Genomic DNA, 12,361 nt, shown 5'->3' with positions numbered 1-12,361 from the left:
CTGAATGATGCACAAAGAATTAAACAATCAATACAGCCAAATCCAAATCAATAGCTCAAAGAGAACCAGCTGCTCTGCCCACTTCAAGAAAGAGAGAAACACAAAACAAAATAAACAAATAAAAAAATAAAAACTTAAAATCTTGTGAAAAGAATGGGAAACCCAGAACTTCTATTATAGAAATTGTGTGATATTATCAATGTCTTCAGAAATCCATGCCATGCCAAAGGTCATCACTTTTAAAGGATAGGAATGACAGAGAAGAAAAATGGTTGTTTGATGTTTATTTTACAGCCATATCTTATGAATTGAGTTTAAAAGAGTTCTCTAATAACCACCACTGCAGTGGTGGTACTGGGAAGTGAGTCTTCGGAATAAATACTCTAACAGGAAAAAGATATGCGGGTTTAGTATGGGTCTTCACAAATATTATTTTAGTCAATTCAGCTTAACAAGCACTTCCTCATTATACAGTTTCTAGGGTCATTTCCAACTTTAAGATAAATTTCCAGGTCACCATTATCTAAGCCAAGGACACACAAGTCCATGCAAGAAGCACTCAAACCTGGAGAACAGCTTGCTCCACTGGCTCAAAACCTCGTGGGAAGTTTTCACCTGCTTTAGTTTCCACCTCTAACGCAGCAAACAATAGAGTAAAGAAAGCACCTCTATTTACGTGTTCATAGGGAGTGGTGCTACTTCACTAACCTTCACTCTAACAAACAAGTTATTCACCTTCTTCATATACCAGGTCTTAAGAATCATCTCCTCAATACTTCCATAGCTAACCTAAAGTTTCAAGCTCTAGACCAACATTTGTTATCTCTTTTCCCCTTTCCTCTATTTTTTTCTCCTTAGCATTTATCTCAGTTTTATTCATGGAAACCACATTGCCCAGGAGAATGAATTCATTGAAAGCAAGGATTTTTGCCCCTTTTTTTTGTTGTTGCTGTATATCCCCAGTGCCTAAAATAATGCTTGTGAGTGTTTAGTAAGTATTTGTTAAGTTAATGAACATCTAAATCTGTATTATTCTCCTAGGATAATTGTGAATTGAATTTCCAGTTAATACTAAGACTTCACCCTGTCACCTTTCCAGTTATACATGTTCAATGTTCTACCTGCTGTACACTTTATAAAATAACTTTGAAAATTGATTTTAAATTTTGGCATCAGGATACTTTCCAATTTGCAAAATAACACATTTCTCAAGCATACTAAAAATCAGCAAATACAATACTCATGATTCCTTTAAAATCTATCTTAAAAGTGAACAAAGTTAAAAACTCAGAAATGTAAAAAAGTATGTTAAAATACTTCACAGTAAGCATTGGTTAAATATAAATATAGAACCAAAACTTAACAAGTTTTATTATTATAGAGATTCTTCTTATATTGATCTCTCGAAAACACCAACTGCAGTTGAAGAGCCCTGAAAACAGCTTGGAAAAAAGTCAATTAGAAATGTTTCAAAACCATCACCAGGTTGTAACACTGGTTTACCTTGAAAGATAAAAGTAGTTTAATGTAGGAAGAAATTGAGGCAGTCAAATGGTTTCAAAATCTCCCCTAGTAAGGAGGAGGCAAGGGATGATGGTTGGATGAAAGCTGAATGTGTGTGAGAAAGTTTTGGAACAATTTGGAAAATTCACTAGGGAGTTAAGAAAATGAATGACAATAACTTTAGGGCCATGCCAAGAGCTTTGTAATGCACCAGCTCAGAATTATTTTACTACCCCCACACATCCAACCTTCAGAGTTCTCATTTCCCATCAACTCGTCTATCTCACAGCAAAAATTAAGTAAAATAAATGGATAATATTTTAATGTCAAGACCAAGAGTCAAAGTTCTCAGAGTTAATTTATAATTTGCACAGTATGGTAGAATGTTGAAGATATACACCTGTTTTACTCTAATAGAAAATACAGGTGAATGCAGACTCTCACACCTTATTTCTGCATTCAGAGAGAAAAATTTAGTAGTAAATGATAAATGGGAATGTTTAAAAAAAAAAAAACTCTCCCAGAAAAGGTCCCTAATGTATTCTCTCTGATTTGGGGCTTTGGGGATCAGATATATTATCCTTTTAAAGACCATCTGGAAAAGTTTCTTTGCTTTGCAAAATTAATGCATGGATGATAAAAAGTAAATCAACCAACTAAATATAGTCCTTTTGACAGGAAAGAAATGAAAGCAGAGACCCTCATCTTTAGCATTTGTGAAAATGAAGAGATGACAATCTTAAATTTATAAAGTGGAATCTGTAAAGGTTCTACCTATTCTCATGTTTTGTGGATTGACTATATACAGCAATTATATTTTCAAGAACAGCAGCAGGAAGTAAAAAGAAGAGACAGGAAGCAAGGTTCTGCATTTTGAGCAGCGTTTTTTAGACCGGAGAAAATCTTACACATGATGTGAACATAAAGAGACTCAGTGAGGGAAGCAGACCACATGATGGAAAAAGCAGAGAATTTTAAATGTCAGTGCAAATGGGGTCCCAAGAGCATCAGTGGGTAAACAGGACCTCTCTATACCTCCACTTCCCTGCTTACAGTAATTAATATTGATTCATCCTGAAATAGGAAGCAGATGCTGCCTTGCTGCTCCCAATGCCCTCCAGTAGGGCAATCTCGAATGAGAAGCCTCAAACCTTCCAGTAAAACTGATTTAACATTCTTAACCCCACAAAAATGCTTTTCAGTTTCCATGTACCAATATGCCCAAATAAAAGAGGCTGATGGATTGATAAACACACAAGCTTTGATAAGCAAGGACAGAATAGAGACATGGGGTTCTGGATTGGTTGGGGTGTTCATAATTGTAAAAAGTCACTATATAGGGGAAACAATAGTCTTTGGTGTAGTCACACAGCAGCCTAGCCAACTGTCCCCCCGTGTCTTTCCTTGAGGAAAGAAAAGTCTGTGAGACCGTGCCTTTTTAGGACTTTGCTTATCTCTATGTTTTACACCTTATGTCTTTCTGTCTGGTCCCCAAAAGATGGTTTGCAGCCAATGACGAGTAAGATTCCCCACAGGGGAAACAATTCAAGCCAGGCAGAACCGAGTGCGGACCCCCAGTGAGCTGCCTTAGAAAATCCAAAAAGGAGCCTTGCCTCCCCTCCCCCCTGCCTGGGAAAAGCCATTGCTGACTCTGGCTTTCCTCTCTCACCTGATTGTGAGAAAAGTCATGAGGACAATAAAGATCAGCTCTCTCCACTTATCTCAACGGAACTGTTACTACATGAGAGACTTGACCCTGAGAGGGTACATACCGTAATTAAGACATCATGGGACTTTATGTTTCAGCTGTTAACAGACAAAGGGTGATTGGAATAAGCATTTTTTTCTGCTATGATGTATGAGTCTCACAGACCGTGTAAGAAACAATGTTACTTTCTTGTATTTGTATGAGTGTCAATAAAAGCCACCAGTCGGCCGATTCGAGGCTCCAGTCTCTGGTGACTGTGAGACCCCCTGGCCCTCTGAGATTTAACTATATTAAGTCTCTGTTTCTTTCTTTCTTAAAACTTAACCCAAAGCCGCCCCTTCTCGCACCCTCACTGCCTGTGTTGCGCTGGATGCGACACTTTGGCACTTGGAGGATGTCTACTCTGATCTTGACCCTTTAAGTAAAGCTGGACAAGCTGTCACACTCACTTTGGGGATCTCTCAAAAGCCCAGATATAACAAGCACCTCCTGCACTGCACTTCCTATCTCCAGGAAGCCTTCCAATTACCTGATTCCCACAAGCTCCTCTGCTTTCCTCCCTGGTCCTCAGATCTCCTTGCTATATGCCTCATATTTCCACAGCGCTACTTCATTTTGGTGACTCAATTGTATCCATTTCTCTAGTTGATTGATTCAGCTGATCCCATTTAACTTTCAATTTTGGATGCCCTCTGGCTTTCAATGTCCCTGAAATTCCAGATTAAGGATAGTCTCTGTGGACCAATGCAAACCAGTACTGTTCCCCTGCCTTTCACTCAGGGAAGAGGGATCAGACAGGAGCACCCATCTGTGGTGAAGCATTTATTTTTATTAATTTAAATATTGTTGCATCATCTACAGATACCCTGGATCACATCCCTAATCCCTTGAAAACTTTAGCACTTGGTTCACTACAACCCTTTCCAACACGCCTCCTGTCATAATTTGTGGTGATTTCAGTGTCCACTATATAGCTATCCAGTAATACTCTGGTTCCTCATTCCTTGAACTTTTCTGCCCCAGAAACCTTGTCCTTGACCTAAATTTCAGCACCTACTCCTACGGCCAAATCATGGCAATACCGTAACTGTACCTCTCCACTAACCTCCATTTTAATCATTCTACTTATCTGTGCTCCAATCTAAATCCAAGCCTCCATTTTTGTACTAGACCCCATTTTCCATGCTTAATCAAGAACTCCTCCCATGATGTTTCCTCCCTCTATTCCCTGAATCCTCCATTTTTCCTTCTCTTTTAGATCATTCTGATCAATATCCACATGCTGCAATAGCTCCCACTTTAAAAGAAGCTTCTCCATCTCCCCTCCTCTGCCAGCTTTATAAAATAGCAAAACCTCTCTCTCCCTGTCACATCCTACTCCATCTATTCTACTTCATTTTTCCCCATAGTACTTATTATACCATGGAGAAACTATACATTTATTTGTATATCATCTATATATCCTAACTAGAATGTAAATTTCATAGTAGGAGACTGTCTGTTTTGTTACATGAAATACATATAGTGCCTAGACCTAGAACATGGAAGGCACTCAGTTAAAAAGTGATAATGAATGAGTGAATGAATGAATGAATGAATCACTCATGCTAGATTCAGGCATCTCCATGAGTTTCTCATGAGTAACACTACTAGGGATCAAGGCTATTCTCTCTTACATCTCCACTTCTACAGTGTCTTCAGATGTCTTGATCAAGGTCTCTTACTATCTTTTAGCTCCCTCTGTAGCATGTCAGACTGAACAAACCTGTTTCCTAGACCACTAATTCTTCTAAGCATCATTCATAATATATTTCGCTCTTTTTCCCCACAGTTCACATTGACAATCTCTCTGTTTTGTTGCACATTTGAAACCCAGTTCACATCATGACTGTTTGTGCTTCTGTCATATCCACATGACAACATTTCAATAAACAATATCAGAAACCATCCCCGATCATAGTACTCAGAAAACTACCATCAGCAAGTATGGCAGGAGTGAAGGCAGTGTTATGATTCAGAAGCTATTTGAGTATTATAGTATTTCCATTTATGTCTACAAGGACAATAACTTCCAGATGGTGTAAACACCCACTCACTGCAACATCTACATGAGTCTTCTGATTACCATGTCTTGTATGACAAATCAACTGTATTGCAGATTGTCAGGCTAGCTAGGTGAGTGAATATGCGGAACAGGGAGCATTAATAATGTTAATTAGGACTTTAGAGAAGTCTTACTAGTACAGGATAAAAAAATCATGTAATGTACCTAACCTGTGTGGGCCTTTTTCCAAAACCTCCTGCAACTAGTCTATCATTCAGTTATAAATAGTGGTTAATGAGTTAATATGAAACCTTAGGCATTGTTCTATAATAACATGTCTCCACTATCAAGCAAGCACATGAAGCTGGTATGTTACGCCATGATGATATAACAAATTACTAATGATAACCTATGCTACTCTTTATTTATCCTACTTCTCTTGAGAAGCATAATAGAAATAATATTCTTTTTACTAAAGGTATTTATTCAAGCACTGCCATTATGAAGTTAAACCCATTTCCACTGATAAGATCCTTGATTTGAAAGAGGAAAATGATACTTAAATATTTACAGTAGATTATGTATATACAATTCCAATCATCCTTAGATATATTTCTGTGAGAGCAAACAGCAAGAAAAGCCATGCTGTAGCTTCGAGATGTCTATATTCAATACTCATTGTTATACTGAATTTAATGCCAAACATGATTCATTTGGAAATGAGATTAAAACTATAAATAGAAAGCAACTATCTAGTATTTTAATCAAAATAATCCCTTTAATGCTAGTTTTAAATGGCAGTTAATAAGAAAACTGTAATCTTATGAGGATGACTTATCGAAACGAAAACAAACTACTTAGCCTCATTTCTACCCAAAAGCTGTTAACCCCCCAAAACAGTGCTGCTGCTAATTTGCTTAAGTTAGAATTGTGTATATTCGAGAATACTTAAGTGTCACTCTCCATGCCCCTGAGGCTCTGAGGGAATTTATAAGTTTTTGTTTATCACTTTGGTGTGACATTGAATGTTATATAACCAATTCATTTCTCTAACCGTATATGCTCAAAAAGTTCATGATGTAGACCCATGAACTTCATTAGCACCAGTTCTGGGGCTGGACAACGTGGGTGGTGATCCTTAGATACAGACTACAGGTCTCTAGGTTAGGGAAACTTCTTAAAGTAACCAGAGATGTAGCTACATTCCCTTTCATGTTAAAAATACAGGAGCACAGAATAATTCTTTACTGTTTCTGTTTTTGCTAGAGTTTGAGGAATGATATTGACCAAAGGCCAGAATAAGAAACTTCAAAGATTCAAGTGAACCAGTTAAGAAAGGACAGCTCAAAATCCACATCTTTCACCATGAGCCCAAATACAATCATATTGTCCTTCCTCCACCATAAGTATTGATTACTTACAATTCCAAATATCTATCTACTGTCACTTTATTTATAATATTTAGGGCAAACCACCCCAAACTAGAACTTTACACTCTTGTTCCACACTCTTCGGTTCATGTGATTCCTGGCTCCTGAAAGTCCTACCCCCTCATCCTCAGGACAAAGTCCTAAAGTTCGTAAGGTCTGATTTTTTTTACTTCTCCTATGACTGTGAAATATAAAATGTAGAACAATACAGTAATTCTGAAAATCACTTGTCACCAAACTTTTCCTGATAAGGATTCAGAAGTTCCAGAAAACTTATTTGACTATTCAAGTGTATGAAGCAAGTATAGACTGGTTCCCAAGCCCACATGCCCCTAAGTTTTAGTCCATAGCACCCTATGGTTTCTCCAGCTCAGCGACCTCCTCTTTCCCCCACTCTCTCTCCTGGCACTGAACGTCCATTGCATTTGTTAAGTAATCAGAATGCACTGCCAAAGGCCTCTCACCCTGTGGTCCTATTTATGCCCAATACTCCCACCTGGATTGTAAGGCTTTCCCCACAGCATCAGCACAAAGCGGCCCTCAATAGCAGTTGTTCCAAATCACCACAATGTGTGCAACAACCAATGCTCTTACTTTCTAAGAGATCTGTGGAAGCCATGAACTGAACTGAAGATATATGTCCACAACCTGTAAGATCAAATTAGTTTTCCTTTAGTCTTTAAGCTCTAAAATGCAGGATTTTTTTTTTTTCAATCTGGTAGAGGTCTCTGTGAACAGACCATATTTTGAGTCAAAATTTTAGGAATTCCTTATCATATTTTCTTTAAGTTGTCCATCATTGTTATAAGAACCCATATCACCCCACAAGAGGCAACCCTAAAATCTTTTTGTTGTTCACACACTTCAATGGCAGAAGCCACCAAACATCCCCTTGTCTTCAGGGGACACCACATTCTAAGTGACTTTGGCATATTTTGACTGCAACCAAAAAATTATTTGAGAATAAACAGACCTATTCACAGCTATGAATATGTATAAAAATACGAATATGAATGTAAATGTGAACATAAATTTCACATACATACTCATGTATATACCTAAACTGCTTTCCTTTGTTACAGAGTTGAACTTATTTTGTAAAGGAACAGATAGTAAATAGTTTAGGCTTTGTAGCTTTATAGTGACAACTACACAAAAGCAGCCATCGCCAAAGGTAAATAAATGGGCGTGGCTGTGTCCCAATAACACTCTGTAAAACAATCAGCAGACTTGACCCTAGCCATAGTTTGCTGACCCTTGTTCTTGACCAGTGTTTTCTAAAATGCAGATAGTTCCACACTGGGTGTTATAGGATCAGTTTTACAAATTACAAAAGGTATTTTCAAAAGTGAAATTGGATAGGATAGGAAATGTATAGCACATAGCACACTGCTAACATTACTATTATTTTGTTAAGACTTTTAGCTATTTATATGTATAGGTTTGTGTAAATGGTCATGACATATAATGAATTTCCTCCTACAAGTCAAGTCATGGTAGTCAAAAAAGTGTGAGAATCACTATTCTAGTCACACTATTCTGTTCTGCTCTACTCGAGTATCTGTTCTTGGGGAATAAACCCCTTGGCTCAGTCGATGATTTAAGCAAGAAATTTTAAATTCATAAGTTAAATACTTACAAAAAGGATCCTCATTACACTGTTCTGTGCATAAAACCAAGATCATATGGAGGCTCCAGGAGAGTAAACATCAGGGCTAGGGGACCAAATTGAAAGGGACAAAACAAAAATGTGGAGTCAGGTTGTTAAATTGAGTGAGGAACCAAGTGATGCTCTGATGTGGGACGGGAAGAATATGGGCAGTAGATCAAGCATTCATCACAATTCCTTGGAGAATTCCCCTGACTTCCGGTGTGCTGACGGTGGGCAATCTGATGAGTCTGACCTTCAATCCCCTTCTCTGACTCAGGTGGTGGGACAAAGATTTCTGAGGTATTTCACATCTGTTCTACTTCTTACATGGCTGTCACTTCCATCCCTAACTGGACATTTCTGCAGGCCCAGAGGATCTTGTCACCAATCAAAGGAACAGACGCCACCCTTGCTGTCACAGCTATGACATGTTCCTAGGATAATTTCACACACACGTACAAAGGATTTTATCAAGGAGTAGAACAATTAAGACCTTTGATGGCAGGTGGATAAACACACCTGCTCTTGCCTCTGCTGCTCACCTCCAATAAAAGCCACTTCAGGGAGCTCTGCCCAAGAGCGCTTTCCCACGCCTGTATCAGACACTCGAAACTCTCACAGATACATTCCTTTCCCTTCCCACCTTCCACCCTGCCACACACCCAAAGTTTCAGGAATCCCTACACCCCAAGTGTCAGGTCGACCCTGCTCATCTTCTCTGTGCACTAAGCTATTCCCTGTACCCAAAGCTGTTTTCTCATGAATTAACTTTCCCTATCTTCCAAACCCATGTGATCTGTCTTTGTCTGACAACTTAGTTTTCCATCCTTTACTTTGGTGTGTGAGGACAAAGTTTTCACTGTACTACTATTTTCTTAAAGGTTCTTGGTCTTATGCTCTTGCTTAAAATTCCTTTAGGGTAAGAGCCTTCACCAAAGGCATGGCTAAGGAGCTGGGTTTTTCTCCAGGAGACTCTGCAAGGTGCACCTTGTTGGCTTTTTTTCCTCCTCTAGCGATGACCACCTGGAGTTGCAGCCATGCCTCTACCCTGCACCTTCAGACTATGGTTCTTTTTGTTCATCCTTTGACACTCTGAAGCTCTACCAGAGGGTTATCCTACCACTCTTTCGCAAGAATGACTTCCTGTTTGGCATTCCCACTGGAAACTGATTCTTTGACATTATGGAAAAACATCAAAGACACTTCCAGGTTTATATCCAAACCTATCATATCCAGCTCCAAATAGGGTCAATTATGTTATAGCTGAAGACAAATGTATATAGATAGAGTCTGCATTACCACTACCACATCTTCAAACATTTGCTATACAACTATTTGCTTATAATATGGCACAAAACATTAACCATCATGGATGCTATCCTCTTGAAAATTATAGCCCAAGACAGATAAACCATAAAATGCATTCAGGGAATACAAAGGAATGTGTAAGCCAATATATAAATATGATAGTTGAAAAAATTCACAATAAGTAGGTAAATATTTTAGTGTATGATTTTTTTGCCCTTGGTTACTACAATTCTCTAAGAAAAAAAGACAACGTATTTTTTTAAATATAATAGATAAGCACTAATTTTTGCTTCAGACTTATAACCAGAAGCCAAGATCTCTCCAACTCACTGCTATCTGATATGAAATATAGAGATGAGCTAGGATAATTTAGGGTTTCTTACAGAGTGTTATTTCATCGATCCTGAAGCCACCCAAAATTCCTAGTGGTACCAATGGGCAGAAGCAAACACTCTCGGAAAGGTACCACAGGGTACCAAATGTGTTTCTCCATGTGGATAAACAATGGATCCCAATTCAAAGCTTTGCTAAAACTACCTCTTAGTTACTATTTGCTTATTGTTCCTTGTGTTTTGTTAAGTGTCAAGACTATACTAGACACTTAACTTCCATTTGAGGCACAACTGTAATTGTTATTTTTAGCTGCTTGATTCTGAACCCACAGACAGATGCAAAGATGCTGGCAAAGGCCACACTGGTATCTGTAATAAATCAGTATCTGTTGGGATGTGGTTTATGAATAGACATTTCTACTGCTGTTTAGAGTAACTTAAAGTCAGTAATGCAAAAATACTCCCAGAAATTGGTGGATTCTGAATCAAAAGATTTGAATGGCTTATATGTAAGCAGATTTGGGAGAGGAAAGAGCAAACTTCCACTTCGTTATGTTTACATTCTCTGAAACTATGTTAATAATGCTGTGTTTAAATGATGATCGGCCAGCCACATCTGTCATAACCCAGGCTGCCCTGCCAACCATTATCTGGATCAGACAGTCTAGACACAGCTAGTAAATCATAGCTTCTGACACGTTTGCCATAGAAGTGTATTCTCTGCAATTAATTTCCCTTAATTTCTGACCAGCATTTGTGGTAGAATCTGCACATATTAATGGTCTTATAGTTACCCACAACATCATTAATAATAGGAAGAAGTTAGGAGATAGAGTTTCTTTCATCTCCAAAAATGAGGGCTGCTTCATTTTTAAAAGAACAAAAACAATATTTAATTGGGTAGGTGGTAAGTGTGGGGGGGAACAGAATAGGTAGCCAACAAATATAGAAAGTACCCAAGGTACCAAAAGATACACAATATATTTTTGGAGAAATTTAGAAATTATCAAAATATATTGATGAAGACAATTTAAAAATAGAGAGAAGAATCATTTTTATGGGTAGGAAGATTCAATATCAAAAAGGTATCAATACTGCCTAAATTATCAGAACAATCTAATCAATGTAATTCAACCAAAATATCAATATCTTTTAATTACATTTGACAAGCTACTTTTAAAATTTATTTGAAAGAATAAAAGATCAGGGGTAGACAAAATATTGAAGATGATCAAGTAGAGAGATGTGCTCACACAATGTCAGTATTATAAAACAACAGTGAGTAGGACGGACAGTGTGTTCTTAATCTATTGATAAATAAATGTTTTTCCAGTATTTATTTGTATTTTGGCTAGATCAAGGTGTCTATTAGCTAGTCTACCATGTTGATATCATTTAAAATCAACATGATTTAACTTGAAAATACTTCACAATAATTGTTACTTGACAATATTTATTCGGCACACTGATATATTTGCAGCTATTTCTACCATTGTGTTTTGTATTTTCTACTTACTGTTCATTTCATTGTTTCTCTTGCTCTCCTTGTCCTGTCTTTGACTAGGCTGGTAAAACATTTTTTTCTATCTTGTTATGTCTTTGTTTGAAAGGTAAAGTTTGTAATTTTTCCTAATGTTATCTTAAAGTATTAATATACTATCATTTGTGAATTTTTCTAAAAGTCCAAGTTCTTCAACTTTATATACTCCTCCCGAAAATAGAATTTAATCACCTTTGAACTTTACAACATATCTTACTAGTCTTAAAATTTAGTTTTACCTTATTTGTACGGGGGGGTGGGGAAGCATGATTAAATTTCATGACGTCTTTTTGTTAGTTTCTGTCTGCTGTACTTTTACTTCTAACTCGTGCCTTCCCTCTGGGTTCACTTTTCTTCTTGTTGACCTACATCAATTTCCTCTGTAAAGCATTGTGGATAGTAACCTCTCCTCTTCTTTGTCTACTTTTTCCTTCTCATTTTTCCCTCCTTCTTGAAAGAGTATTTGGCTGTCTGAAATTCTAAGTTGATGATTATTTTCCCTGAGCTCTTAGGAGTGTTCTGGGAGTGCTTCCAGGCATGAGGAGCTTGTGAGACCAATGGATAGAGGCTACCACTTTCCTCCAAAGAGGAAGTGGAAAAAATTTGTGAGGCTCTAAACCTTTGTCCATTCCAGAAAAATTTCTTACTTTTAGACAACTAGACACTTGCAAGCACATCCAGCCCTTCCTCTTCCCACACCAACACACGACGCACACAGCCACTTCTATGGGCCAGGCTCTAAACTGACCATTTCACACACTGTCTGACAATCACGTGACAATCTTATAATGACCTGATCCAATGACAACCACTAGGGGAAATTAATTCTTAAAACCTTATCGCAG

This window comes from Rhinolophus sinicus, chromosome 2 (assembly GCF_057876585.1).
Source record: "Rhinolophus sinicus isolate RSI-liver-muscle chromosome 2, RSI-T2T, whole genome shotgun sequence".
Taxonomy (NCBI): domain Eukaryota; kingdom Metazoa; phylum Chordata; class Mammalia; order Chiroptera; family Rhinolophidae; genus Rhinolophus; species Rhinolophus sinicus.
This window is presented reverse-complemented; position numbering follows the sequence as displayed.